The 13,651-nt window shown below is 44.4% G+C and overlaps 1 protein-coding gene across 3 annotated transcripts in view; it reads left to right on the top strand.

The window, feature by feature from the left end:
* LOC138965536 (carbohydrate sulfotransferase 1-like) overlaps positions 1 to 13,651 on the top strand; it is a gene marked incomplete at its 3' end in the record, with an annotated part of 47,648 nt that overhangs the window by 19,392 nt on the left and 14,605 nt on the right. For 2 of the 3 annotated variants that reach the window (XM_070337734.1, XM_070337721.1), the window contains 1 exon segment: positions 6,667 to 6,757. 3 annotated transcript variants of the gene reach the window in all.

Raw genomic sequence — 13,651 nt, 5'->3', positions numbered from 1 at the left:
CGGGAAGGTTTGCAGTGCCGCCCATAAATGAGAGACATCTGCAAAGGTTTACTCTCGTACTCAGGCAAGTGTTCGTGAAAGTGGTCCAGAACTACCGTCAACAATAAAATGAATGCGTAAAATAGAGGAACCAGTCTCCTGCTGCACAATTCTTCCTCGTTATATTATTCCAACGTTGCATGGAAAGTATACGTCTAGCAGAAGAACGCCGCTTAATTTAAACAAATTAAATTCGGCTTCTAACAAATGCCAGCATGTGTCAGTACTGCCAGGGACAAAACGAAGCAAAGCTTTTAGCCCCTCACAAAGAAGTGTGCTCGGTGTCAGGATACTTACAGACAGAAAGTACCTTTCTAAGCCAATTAAAAAGCTCGAGACAGAGAGAGAGAGAGAGAGGGAAAGAGAGAGAGAAAGAAAGAGAGAGAGAGAGAGAGAGAGAAAGAGAGAGAGAGAGAGAGAGAGAGACAGACACAGAGAGAGAGAGAGAGAGAGAGAGAGAGAGAGAGAGAGACACACACACACACACACAGCGAGGCAGAGAGATAGAGATAGAGAGAGGATGATAAATAAATAGTCAGCGTGGAAATTGTGGGAAAGAGGCGGAGCTGGTGTTGGGGAAGATAAGGAGATGGAGAATGAGCAGGAGTAAACAGTGGCAGAGGAGGAAATAAAGAAAAGGTAGCACAATGTAGAGAGAGAGAGAGAGAGAGAGAGAGAGAGAGAGAGAGAGAGAGAGAGAGAGAGAGAGAGAGACACACACACACACACACACACACACACACACAATGACATTGACATGAAGAATTGCGTACACGGGAAGGAATGTGCCTTCCATTAAGCTCTTCTTACAAACCGTACCTATACATTAAGCTCTTCTTACAAACCGTACCTATACATTAAGCTCTTCTTACAAACCGTGACAATGACAAATCTTTATTTTTCGAGGGTGACAAGAATAAGCATAGATATGCTTTTTTGCATCTGGCCCTCGCCCTAAAGAGGGGCTAAACTAGTTTACTACAACTATGGCTAGGGAAAAAAAAAGAAGAAAAAAAGGTTATGTACATGAAGCGCATTATATAGAAGCATAGTAGATCATAAGGTAGTGTTCAACACTGGGTGTAAAGCAATAAAGCAATACAGATAAACGCAAAATAAGAGAGAGAGAGAGAGAGAGAGAGAGAGAGAGAGAGAGAGAGAGAGAGAGAGAGAGAGAGAGAGAGAGAGAGAGATGGAACAGAGGCGACACTAGATAGACTGCATGTGCGGGTGCGTACTCTTTACCTCGTGGTATTGTATGGTGTGTGTGTGTGTGTGTGTGTGTGTGTGTGTGTGTGTGTGTGTGTGTGTGTGTTATTTTGTGTATGTGTGTTGTTACGCCTATTTGCACGGTATATTCCCTTGCTTTATATTGACCATTCTGATCATCATCGATCCACGGCTATCGCCAGTTATCTCTCTGAACGGACGCTTAAGTCCTACGCCAATCTATCAAAACAAAAATACAGAGTTATCTCCCATATGTTGTTCGCGAGCAGTGTTCGCGAGACGAAAATGATTGCAGATTGGCCGACTTCGACAGTGATCTCCGTTCTGTTCTTCACAGTTATGATAAAGACATCGTTCTAAGGTCAAAACAAGTCGAAATTTTGGGACTGCTGCCGAAAGGAGACCGTAATATATGGTTGCATCACTGTCAGAACAAAAATCGTCTGCTCCAGCGAACGCCGAAACCAAACTTTTGATTATCACGTGACACTTTTGCCATATTTAGAGTTGTTTGCACAGTAAATACAGCCGCGAAAAATAGCTCGCTTGAAACTGTCTTACATATCAATTCTTTTGTAATTCAAAAATTACACAACACCATGAAAAATCATTATCGACGATCGCGAATCTGCTTATATCCATACACATTACGAAAATATCTAAATATGTAAAAAATCGATTTCCTCGCCAGACAAGGAAAACCAAGGCATCCTGTCAGGGATAGAATGAGCCGAACTCCTTTTGACCTGACGGTCAGGATGTATATTGACATGTAACTGTCAATGTTTTATTTTATGGGGAAACGATTTAGCAGGGACATATTATAAGACTAGGCGTCAGCGTATGACACCTCCATCCTTGAGTTATAAAGATCGTTCGTCCGTTCTCTCTCTCTCTCTCTCTCTCTCTCTCTCTCTCTCTCTCCCTCTCTCGTTCTCTCTCTCTCTCTCTCTCTCTCTCTCTCTCTCTCTCTCTCTCTCTCTTCTTTAATTGGTATTTTAACATTTAAAAAAACGTATTATCATTAGATTAAACCCTCCTATGGGCGAGGGCTGGATGTAAAAAAGCACCTGTTTGCTTATGCCATTACCCTCGTTAATATCGAATGTGTCATTGTCATTGTCATTGTCATTGTCTCTGGGCCACACAAATTGGGTCTCACATGTGCAGAGTCTTTTATGTTGTAATGGTTTTGCTGCTGTGTGGATGTACGGAATGGTTGGGAATGAGAAGTGTTTCTTACAAGAGTTTAAAAGACGATTACAAGATTGTTTTTGTCAAGAATGGTTCTTCTTTTTAGAATGCAGTGAACGTTTCGACATTTATAATTGTTACAAAACATGCTTGGAAAAAGAGAAATACATTGAATTAATCGAAGATATTAAGTACAGAGTTGCTCTTACTCGTTTCCGCGCAGGACTATCCGAAATCAACGCTCACTAGTTTCGGTACGCACCAAACCAAACGACAAGAAACTGTCCTCTCTGTACAGCTGATAAAGAAGATGAACACCATGTTGTATTTTTATGTCCTTTTTATCAAGACCTTCGAGCAAAGTATTTGAAAATCTCGAACTCTAAGACGCTGCAACAACAACTTGTGTATTTCTGTGGCAGTAATGAGGATAATGTGATGAACAACTTCAGCAGATTTGTGTTCTTCATGTTACAGAAGAGACGAACCCTTATACATCAGGTTCAGTGACATGTCATCAGGGTCTTAATGTATTTGTGGAATTTTATGCGTGACTATAATCCCAGCGAAGCTGGAGGTATCCCGTGAACGCTATACTGTAATCGATTTGAGAAATGTGCATACCGAATAATACATGATAAAGAAGGATTCTTTGTGCCCGAAAATGGGCCACAGTTGGAGATGGAAGTTCACCAAAAATTGGGACCATACTAGCAAAAATACGGTGGGTAAAATTGGCGCCCCCATTTTTTGAGCAAACGCCACCCAAGGCCGCTTTGGACGGGTAGAAATTCCGTAGTTTCCAAGTCTATGGATAAAGCTCGCGTAAGAAGAATACGTCACGGTCGAAAGTCTTTGACGTCAATTAATGCATCATGACGTCATGCCTCCCTGTAGTCTTTCTCTCTCGCGCGGTGTGTGTGTTTGTGTTCATTTTGTGCACATGTGTTAGTGTTACTGTTTGTGTGTGTGTGTGTGTGTGTGTGTGTGTGTGTGTGTGTGTGTGTATTTGTGTGTGTGTGCGCACGCGTGCATGAGTCTGTACTCGTGTGTGTGTGTGAGTGTGTGTGTGGTGTGTGTGTGTGTATTTGTGTGTGCGCACGCGTGCATGAGTCTGTACTCGTGTGTGTGTGAGTGTGTGTGTGGTGTGTGTGTGTGTGTGTGTGTATTTGTGTGTGTGTGTGTGTGTGTGTGTGAGTGTGTGTGTGGTGTGTGTGTGTGTGTGTGTGTTTGTGTGTGCGCACGCGTGCATGAGTCTGTACTCGTGTGTGTGTGAGTGTGTGTGTGTGTGTGTGTGTGTGTGTGTGTGTGTGCGCACGCGTGCATGAGTCTGTACTCGTGTGTGTGTGTGAGTGTGTGTGTGTGTGTGTGTGTGTGTATTTGTGTGTGTGTGCACGCGTGCATGAGTCTGTACTCGTGTGTGTGTGAGTGTGTGTGGGGTGTGTGTGTGTATTTGTGTGTGTGTGTGTGTGTGTGCGCGCACGCGTGCATGAGTCTGTACTCGTGTGTGTGTGTGAGTGTGTGTGTGGTGTGTGTGTGTGCATACGTGTATGTGTGTGCGTGTATGTGTGTTTGTTTAGGTGTGTGTGTCTGTCTGTCCATATGTGCGTATGGGTGTGTGTATGAAGTTTTTGTGAGAGTGAGTGATTGCGTGTGAGTGAGTGTGTGTATGTGTGCGTGTGTGACTTGGGGTGTGTGTGTGTGTGTGTGTGTGTGTGTGTGCGTGTGTGTGTGTGTGTTTGAGAGAGAGAGAGAGAGAGAGAGAGAGAGGTTTGTCTTTCGCTGGGGTATGCAGTGCCTTGGCGTTGCACATCTACTTAATTTATAACTGTGCAGATACTATTGCTGTCATTTTAACCACTATTGTAAGGGGCTGTGGCCTTAGACAATTACATATTTGTTCTTGTTCTTGTTCTTGTTCTCTCTCTCTGTACACCCCCTCACACACACACACACACACACACACACACACACACACACACACACACACACTCGACACCCTCGCCGACAATAAATAAACCCTTCCAAAAAACAAAAACAAAACAACAAACAAACCAGGCCAGTCGAGAGATAAAGAAGCATGACGTAGGCTATTAGACAGACGTTGACCCAGGTTACAAAGTGTAACAGTGGTGTAGCTGTCACGCATAATTACCCTGAGTGACGCAAAAGTACACGACATAGACACAAGACATGAGACACACGTTGTAGTTCAACCACGTGCAGAACACAGGAATATTGCTTGGCATGAGTACATTCAATACATAATATATTCCAACACAACAACCGAACAGAGTGCTCACCGAACTGCGTACACACACTCACTCACACCGACACACAGGCACTAACGCACGCACGCACGCACGCTCGCACCCCCCCCCCACACACACACCCACACACACTGTGCATGGGTGAAACTAGTTTGTGATGTTTACTCAGCCCACCCAACCATCACACCTCTCAGCGGTTTAGTGCCTTTGCTTACGCGAGACGGTTATAACTGGTTATAACCGGTTTGTCAGTGATGCGTTACGCTGACTGAGAGTCTTGGCTTTGTCTGACAAAGTCGTTACACAATCTGTTAGGTCGGTCCTTAGACGTTAGAGCGGGGTGGTCGCTACACTGGTGACAACTATACTGACGTCCAAAAGAAACGCGAAAAACAGTGTCTAGTGTCATTTATTGCCTAATAAAAAAATCGTACACAAATTCAAATTTCATTATTAATGTCCACTTTTTGGTGGAGTAGAACGCTGAATTATGGTCCATAACACAGTAAGGTTGCGGAGACGATGCGTTATTAGCGCTAAACAGAACAGTCTATAGCGTGTGAGGCCCCCATTAGCATCGATGACGGCCTGGCATCGGCGGTGCATTGAGCGGACCAACGTGTTGCTGGCTTGCCTGGGAATGTTGGTCCAGGCCTGCCGGACGGCCCGATCAAGATCAGCGACAGTTGTGGGCCTTGGGACCACCCTGTTGAGCTGTGTCTGGAGCAAGTCCCAAAATTGCTCAATAGGGTTAATGTCAAGAGATAACGCTGGCCAAGGCATCACCTGGATGACTGAGCGGTGCAGGAGATCCTGAGTGGCCCTGGCGGTGTGGGGGCGCGCGTTGTCGTGCTGGAAAACCCAGTTTTCATGGGCTTGAAAAAAGGGCAGCACATGAGGGTGCAGCACCTGGTCCATATAGCGCTGCGCTGTTACGCCGTTGCCTCCAGGACCCAGGCCTTGGAAGATGACGGGACCTAGCACCTGGTTGTGGCCGATGGCGCCCCACAACATGAGGCTGGGCCCACACCAGGCGTTGTTCTCCACGACACAGTTGTCAGCATAGCGGTAACCACTTTTTCTCCATACCCGAACACGCCCGTCGGCATGGTCAATGCAGAAACGGCTTTCATCGCTGAAAAACACGTTCTGCCAGCGAACATTGTTCCAATTGAGGTGGCCTTGCGCCCAATGCAGGCGTGTCTGTCTATGGCGCACGGTGAGGACGGGTCCCCTGGCTGGACGGCAGTTCCTCAGCCCCCTGAAGCGCAGTCGCCGGCTGGCCGTTTGTCTAGAAATGGGTGCCTGGTGTGTCCCTATAACAGTTCTGGCTGTTTCTGCAGCTGTTCTGAAGGGATGTGCAACATGGCTGCGGAAAATGTGCCGATCTTGCCTTGGCGTCGTCACTCGGGGTCTGCCGCTTCGCTCCGCATCAGCAGTAGAGCCAGTTATCACAAACCGCTGCAGGAGACGATAAATGGTGGATATGTGACATTTGAAAGTCGCAGCCACGACTTCCGGCGTGTCCCCAGCCTCCAGACGTCCAATGGCTCTCTCGCGTTCAGCAGAAGTGAGTCTTGGCATGGTGATAGCGTCGAATGAGGGACTGATGAAACCTGTAACTTTGTGCCATTTGTATCCTCTAGTGACAGGGAACACCACTCACTGATCAGCTTTTGTGCTTTTCTTGCACGTGCAGCTGAACTGCACAAGAAAAATGTCTCAGCTAACTCGGGCTTTACGTGGATTGCAAGTGCGCTGATGCGGTAAAATTCACAATACACCTTCCTCAGACATCGGTCTGGATATACTGGCTGCCAAAAATAACGCAACTTTTGTTAATCCAGAAACAAATTATTTGTAAAATAAATAATATTTTTCGCGTTTCTTTTGGACGTCAGTATATAATAAGGAAACACATCGGTTAAAAGGGGGACACATCGAATCACATCACACACTGAACGTGACCGTCAACACAGCTCAGGTGTGGCCCACAGAATATATAACTTGAGAGAAGTTTGCAGGTAAGCGTTACATCACGTAAACCCGACGAAAACTGTGGCTTTTCATTTTGCCTGTTTTGGCCTCTGTTTACTTGCGTTTATGCTTGGGCTTTTCATTTGCTTTGTTCCGCTCAACGCTCAACGCTCCGGTGACTTACTTTCGATCTTAACCGGGGGCTTGATTTAACGGGATCAGCTCGTTACTCCCCCGTATCGCTACTCCCCCGGCTCGATACTCCCCTGGCTCGATACTCCCCCGGCTCGTTACTCCCCCGGCTCGTTACTCCCCCGTATCGCTACTCCCCCAGCTCGTTACTCCCCCGTACACAGAAAATGACTGGATAACCCTGTGACAGTAAGTTGGCATGAAATATTGCCCCCCCCCCCCCCCCCTGTCCAGCTGTTTTGTTTGTTTCTTTGTTTGACTGATCATATTTTTACCCTGAATGCTATAATAGACTTTTTCCTGTCTAAAAAGAAGAGATTGTACTGTGTTTTTGTTGACTATGAAAAGGCTTTTGACCTTGTTAACCGCTCCTTTTTGTGGCAGAAATTGTTAAATTGTGGTGTGCGTGGTAAGATGTTGACGATTGTTCAAGATATGTACTCTAAAGCTAAGTCCTGTGTACAGTGGAACACTAAGTTGTCTGACTTTTTTTCTTGTTCTGCCGGTGTGAGACAAGGTGAGAACTTGTCTCCCCTGCTTTTTTCCGTATATTTAAACGATCTGAAGAATTATTTTGATCGGGAGTCAGCTCTAAATACCTTAGGACGTGAATCCGAAAATGTAAACTGTGACAATAGTGATATTAACGTTTTGTATGGGTTGTTCATTTTGTTGTATGCTGACGATACGGTTATTTTTGCTGAATCGCCAGAATCCTTGCAGATCGCTCTAGATATTATGGACAGATATTGTAAAGATTGGTTTTTGAAATTGAATGTAACTAAAACAAAAGTAATGATTTTCTCAAGAGGGAAAGTAAGAAAAGTTCCGACATTTACATTCAATGGTCGGAAACTTGATATTGTGTATGATTTTCAATACCTGGGTATTAAATTTAGCTACAATGGTAAATTTACTGTTGCACAGAAGAATTTGTATGACCGTGCCTCCAAGGCCATGTTTGCTTTATTACGTAAAACTAGAAAACTTTTTTTGCCTCTTGATGTCCAAATTGACCTCTTTGAAAAAACTGTGGTCCCTATTTTACTTTACGGTTCTGAAGTATGGTGCCCTTACATGTCTGATTTAGCTAACAAATTACAGATACGATTTTTTAAGATGATTTTGAAAGTTGGCAAATCAACACCAACAAACATGGTTTTGGGTGAATTAGGTCAGTTCCCTGTAAGTATTCAAGCGAAATGTCGTATGTTGAATTTTTGGTACAAACTTGCATTTTCTAATGATTCTGACAAACTTTCTTGTGTGACATATCGTTTTTTGTTTAAAATGTATGAATCTGGTGTATACAAGTCAAAATTTCTGCTTTCTGTCCATGGTGTTCTAAATGAGTTAGGCTTTAGTGATTTTTGGCACAATCAAACTAGCGATAATGTAACGGATGGTGGTTATTTTAATACTTTCAAAGCACTGATGAAAAATAGGCTACAAGACCAATTTGTCCAAACCTGGCATTCAGAAATAAATAACAATGAGTTTTATTATAATTATAGAATGTATAAAGAGAATTTTGAGTTTGAAAAGTACTTGTCTATCCTGCCGGTTAATTTAGCAAACGCTGTTTTAAAATTTAGAACACTGAATCATAAATTGCCTATACAAAAAGGTAGGACTCTTGGTGTTCCCAGACAAGACAGAATCTGTCATAAATGTTCATCAGGTGACCTTGGGGACGAGTTCCATTATATTTTTGTATGTCCTTTTTTTACCAATTATAGATTGTTACGGTGCTATTATTATGCCCGCCCCATTTCAGTTAAATTCAAAGAGCTTTTTTCCACTACAAAAAAGAGTTTATTGCTAAAACTCGCAAAGTTCATGACACTTGTCATGGACTGTTTGAGAAGCGAGTAAAATTTAATTCTCTTTTAGCTTTATACTCCGATATCTGTTTTGTGTTGTTTGTAATAGTATTTTTGTCCTGATGTTAACTCACCCTCCACCACCACCCCTCCCCCTTCCCCCCATTTCCCATAGTAAAGAAATGTATGTAATCACTTTGCACTTGTAGTGTTTTATTATTATTATTATTATTATTATTATTATTATTATTATTATTATTATTATTACTATTAATTTAAGTTATTGAGACATCCCAGTGCACTAAGGGATTTATAGAGCAAATCGAGAAAATTCATTATTGAACGAAGCGCATAGCGCTGAGTTCAATAATTATTTTCGAGATTTGCTCTATAAATCCCTTAGTGCACTGGGATTGTTTCAATAACGATATTGTCAGTACCGCCAGAGAAAAAAGAAGATTCAAAACGCACATTTTGCAACGCGCATTTGGATAGGCGTAACTGTGTGGTCAGGTTTGTGTCACTGGATCTACTTTTGTGTGGGCTGTCTCAAGTGTGTCGTGCTTTCGTCACACGCAAACTCTTGTTTTAATTTCTGTTGGTAAATTCCAGTGTAGCGTTAAGCTAAAAAGTGATGATCTTTCATAGAGACCTCATTTAAACTCGGAGAAAGGACTGTGCTCTTGGTTTCGAAACCTTCCTCGAGCTTCGACAGATTGACTGTGCAGAGTTTTGCCCCTTGCCACGGTCGACGGAAAGCACATTTCCAAAATAAATGTGGCATGTTTCTCGTGTGGCGGTATCTTCACTCATCGGGGAGTCTGGTACTACATATGAACGGTAAGAATGCCTCTGAACCCTACACGTATTATATCCCCATCGTTTTTTCGTTCACATTTGCCCAACATGTTAATTTGCTGAGCGGGGTTTATGTCGTCTGCTAGGGCAATCAAACCACTGCATGCAGTCTGCACTGAGTCTGCACTCACGAGGCACGCTGGTAATAAGTCTTATATATGGTAAGAACGTTCTGAACCCTACACGTTTTCGATTACGATTGTTCTTGCCTTGAAATAATAATTCGGAAACCATTCATTTACTGAACTGATGCAGTCGTATTTCAGTGTAGTCAGTGCGGCTACGTATGACAGAGTCGATCGAGTCAGTCTTCCAAACAGTCAAACTGATCTAGCTGGTACGTTATCGGAATAACACTTGTGTTTTCTGCTAGCGGGTGGGAATTTTATATTAACTCATCATTTGGTAATGTGGATGATAAGCTACATGCCACTAACACGGCATATGTAATGAGAAGAATCTATGCAAGTCGGCGAGAATTAGATGAAACACAGCGGCTTCTATTTTTAGATCAGTGGCAGCCGCACTGTGGCACAGGCACATGCAATCTGTCAGAAAAAAACCCACTTCTGCTTTAATTGAGAAGCAGGGAATGTATGGTCATTTGGTATTGTGGAGAATATAAGCTACATGTCAGTAATTAATTCTGAGGATGAGAGCACAGTCTTGCTTAGGCAAAGGGCGTAAGAATACGCTCTGTGGAAAAGTTAGCGCACTCCAAGAGTGCGCTAACAGTTTTAGCGCATCGCCATTAGCCAATCAACTGGTTCACATCAGTCATGTGACACCAGTACTTACTGACAATTATTATTATTGTTGAATTGTTTCTTGTATTGTTTTTGCTCTCCCTCACCCCTCAACTCCCTTTTCTGTACATAGTCTGATTTCTTTTTGTTTTAGTTCCTTTTATTTGGTGTTGAATGAAATGTGTTTTTACTGTGTTTTTTTTTAATTTTCCATGTACCCTCACGGGGTTTTATTGGAATAATAAAACTTGACTTGACTTGACTTGACTTGTTTATCCAGACAATTTCTCCGGAAAAACAATATTTCATGCTAACTTACTATCACAGGGTTATCCAGTCATTTTCTGTGTGCGGGGGAGTAACGAGCCGGGGGAGTAGCGATACGGGGGAGTAACGAGCCGGGGGAATAACGAGCCGGGGGAGTATCGAGCCGGGGGAGTAGCGATACGGGGGAGTAACGAGCTGAGCATCTCGTTACTCCCCCGTGTCTCATTTGCTTAAAATATATACTTTTTTTCTTCAAAGATGTACTGTACACGAATGTACAGGCAGATCTGACAGTTGTAAGTTCTTCTAACATGCTCTCTCTCTCTCTCTCTCTCTCTCTCTCTCTCTCTCTCTCTCTCTCTCTCTCTCTCTCTCTCTCTCTCTCTCTCTCTCTCTCTCTCTCTCCGTCTCTCTCTCTCTCTTGAAAATTCAATTAAGTAATAACTGCATTACTTAAGTGTAATAAAAAGGCACGGGGGAGTAACGAGCCGGGGGAGTAACGAGCCGGGGGAGAAACGATACGGGGGAGTAACGAGATGCTCCTGATTTAACTCTGGTCGCTTTTATTTCCGCGCCTCGCTGCTGAGGCCCTTTTATTTCTTTGATTTCTATGCCCAGTGGTAAGCATAGCCCTTGATGCTGATTTTTAGACCACCGGTGCTGTTGGTTTCTTACTATTTTTTCGTTGTTGTTGTTAATTTTTATTTCTTTTAAGTCGTGAGCTGTCCGGACTCTGCTTTTACCTTACCTTTTAGTCCTGCGTTGCTAAACCGGTGTTGTTTGTGTGTTTTTTGTGGTGGTTTTTCAAATAGCCCTGGTGCTTTTGCAAACAAACAAATAGCCCTGGTGCTGTACTGGCCGATATATTTTTACAAACAGTTGCACTCATCAGCTGCACACTCTCACGCTCATTGCTACTGACTGCCTTTTGTTTACATAGGGCCACGTCCGCCTGTATGTGAGTGTCCTGAATGAATGAGTGGGAGGATAGTGTCTTTAGCTGTAGCTATCTAGCAGACCTACCCCTCAATTCCTCCGGGTTGAGAGAGGAGGAGTGGAGCCTGAGCGCCCACCTCCCTCCCCCGCCCAACTTGTCCAACATGCCAAACCTTACTGATACCAGTCTAGAGACTGATGAGGACGGAGACTCCACAAAAGTCTCAACTATGAACGAGAGGGACCTAGATCCCCTTCACCCCCCAGCCAAAGAAAAAGTCAACAAGAATGAGGATGTCTCCATGACGAGCAAAGGGTGTATGCCCCCTGGGGGCTCAGAGTCGGCTGCCCAAAAACTGAAAAACAAATTACTTCAGAACAAACTCGAAAAATGCAGGGTTTCCCTGTCGGCCAGCTATTCGGGGGTGGGGTCCCCCTGTAAGAGGCCACATTCCCGATCGATGTCTACCGAGTCAGGAGATGAGATCACCCAAGAAAATACTGTAGATGAAGAAGAAAAGAAGGACGAGTACGTTCTTGTCAAAAAAAGAAAAAAATCCAAGAAAAGGAAAACCACCCTTGTCCAAAATCTACCAACACAGTCCAAAACGGCCGGAACAGAGGTACCTGTCAATGACGCTACAAAAGAGAAAATCTCAACTTCAGAAGAAAACCCTCTCCCAAAAAAACAAAAACAAAACCCAAGAACCTTGACAAGTTCAAGAAAAACGTTGTTCCCCGAAACATCACCCCCCCCCCCCCCCCACCAGTCTTTCTCGAGTATCCAGTGATATGCGAGGATCGTAAAAAAGGCCCTGCCACACTTCACGGCCTGGGTCTAAACAGGCTAAAAAGACCGTCACACTAGCAGTGGGACCCATCCTATCAGTGCGCAAACTCCCTGGAGGAAGCGTGCTGGTGGGGTGCGTCTCACATGCCCAACAAAAAAAACTCCTGTCTCTGACAGAGATAGGGAGCATTGAGATCAAAACCTTTACCCCAGAGGTGTCAACAGAGGGAGTTATAAAAAGGGTCCCCTTGTTCCACTCGGACGAGGACCTCAAAGAAATGACCATCACTGTGCGGATTCGGACTGATGGAGGGGGCCTGGTCGAAAAAGGCGGGACCGCCGTCCGACAGATCCGCAGACTAAAAACAAAAGAGGGTAAGGCCTCAGAGGCTGTGCGGATTACATTTAGGGCCGCGGTTCTGCCGGAGAGCGTGGTGCTAGAGGGGGAGGTTTATGGGGTGGAAGCCTTCGCCTGCCCGGTCCGGCGCTGCACCTTCTGTCAGAAACTGGGTCACCTTTAAGTTTCACTGCAGAGCAAAGAAACCAACGTGCGGCAGGTGTAGCACCTGCCACGACGGAAACGGCTGCGACAAAGAAAGAGTATGTGTAAATTGCAAAGAGGGTCACTCTTCCTCCTATCAAGGGTGCAAAGAATACAGATTGCGCATGCGGGCAAACAAAATCCGCTCGGCCACCTACATACCATATTCAGAGGACATGCACCGAGCCCGAATCGAAGTAACTCAAGTAAACGAAAAACTTAACAAACACACAACAGAGACAGGCCCTACTGAGCGACGCGACGAGTTCTGGCGCGCGCAGCCGGCGAGGCTTACCTCCACTCCACAGCCCGGCTGTGCTAAAGCGGCTGGGCGTGGCAGAGACGCTGTGCGTGATGCAGCAAACATACCTCCCACACATACACACACACACACACACACACACACACACCTTCACAGGCACACGCCCTCCCCTCCTCCACACACGCACAGACATAGCGACAGCTGGTGGAGTTAATAACATACGAAAAAGAACAGGCATTGAGAGATCAGATACGTCCAATATTCCCGCTGCAGTGTCAGTTGCCCCGATATATATAAGCGATTAATTAATTGTCATTTTACTATGAGTTATTTCTAATAATGCTGACTGTTAGCAAATGATAACAGACATGTCGAGAAAAAAAGATATCAAGCATGAGCCTTTTAGGCGAATGCTGATATCGTTTGTGAGACATGTCTGTTATCATTTGCTAACAGTCAGCATATTAGAAATAACGGTTTTATTACCGTAATTCGAACAAAAGAAATTTCGAAGCGACCCCGCGAA

The sequence above is a fragment of the Littorina saxatilis genome, linkage group LG1, assembly GCF_037325665.1.
Source record: "Littorina saxatilis isolate snail1 linkage group LG1, US_GU_Lsax_2.0, whole genome shotgun sequence".
NCBI lineage: Eukaryota > Metazoa > Mollusca > Gastropoda > Littorinimorpha > Littorinidae > Littorina > Littorina saxatilis.
Note: the sequence above shows the minus strand (reverse complement) of the source record. Positions and strands in the feature narration are given on the sequence as shown.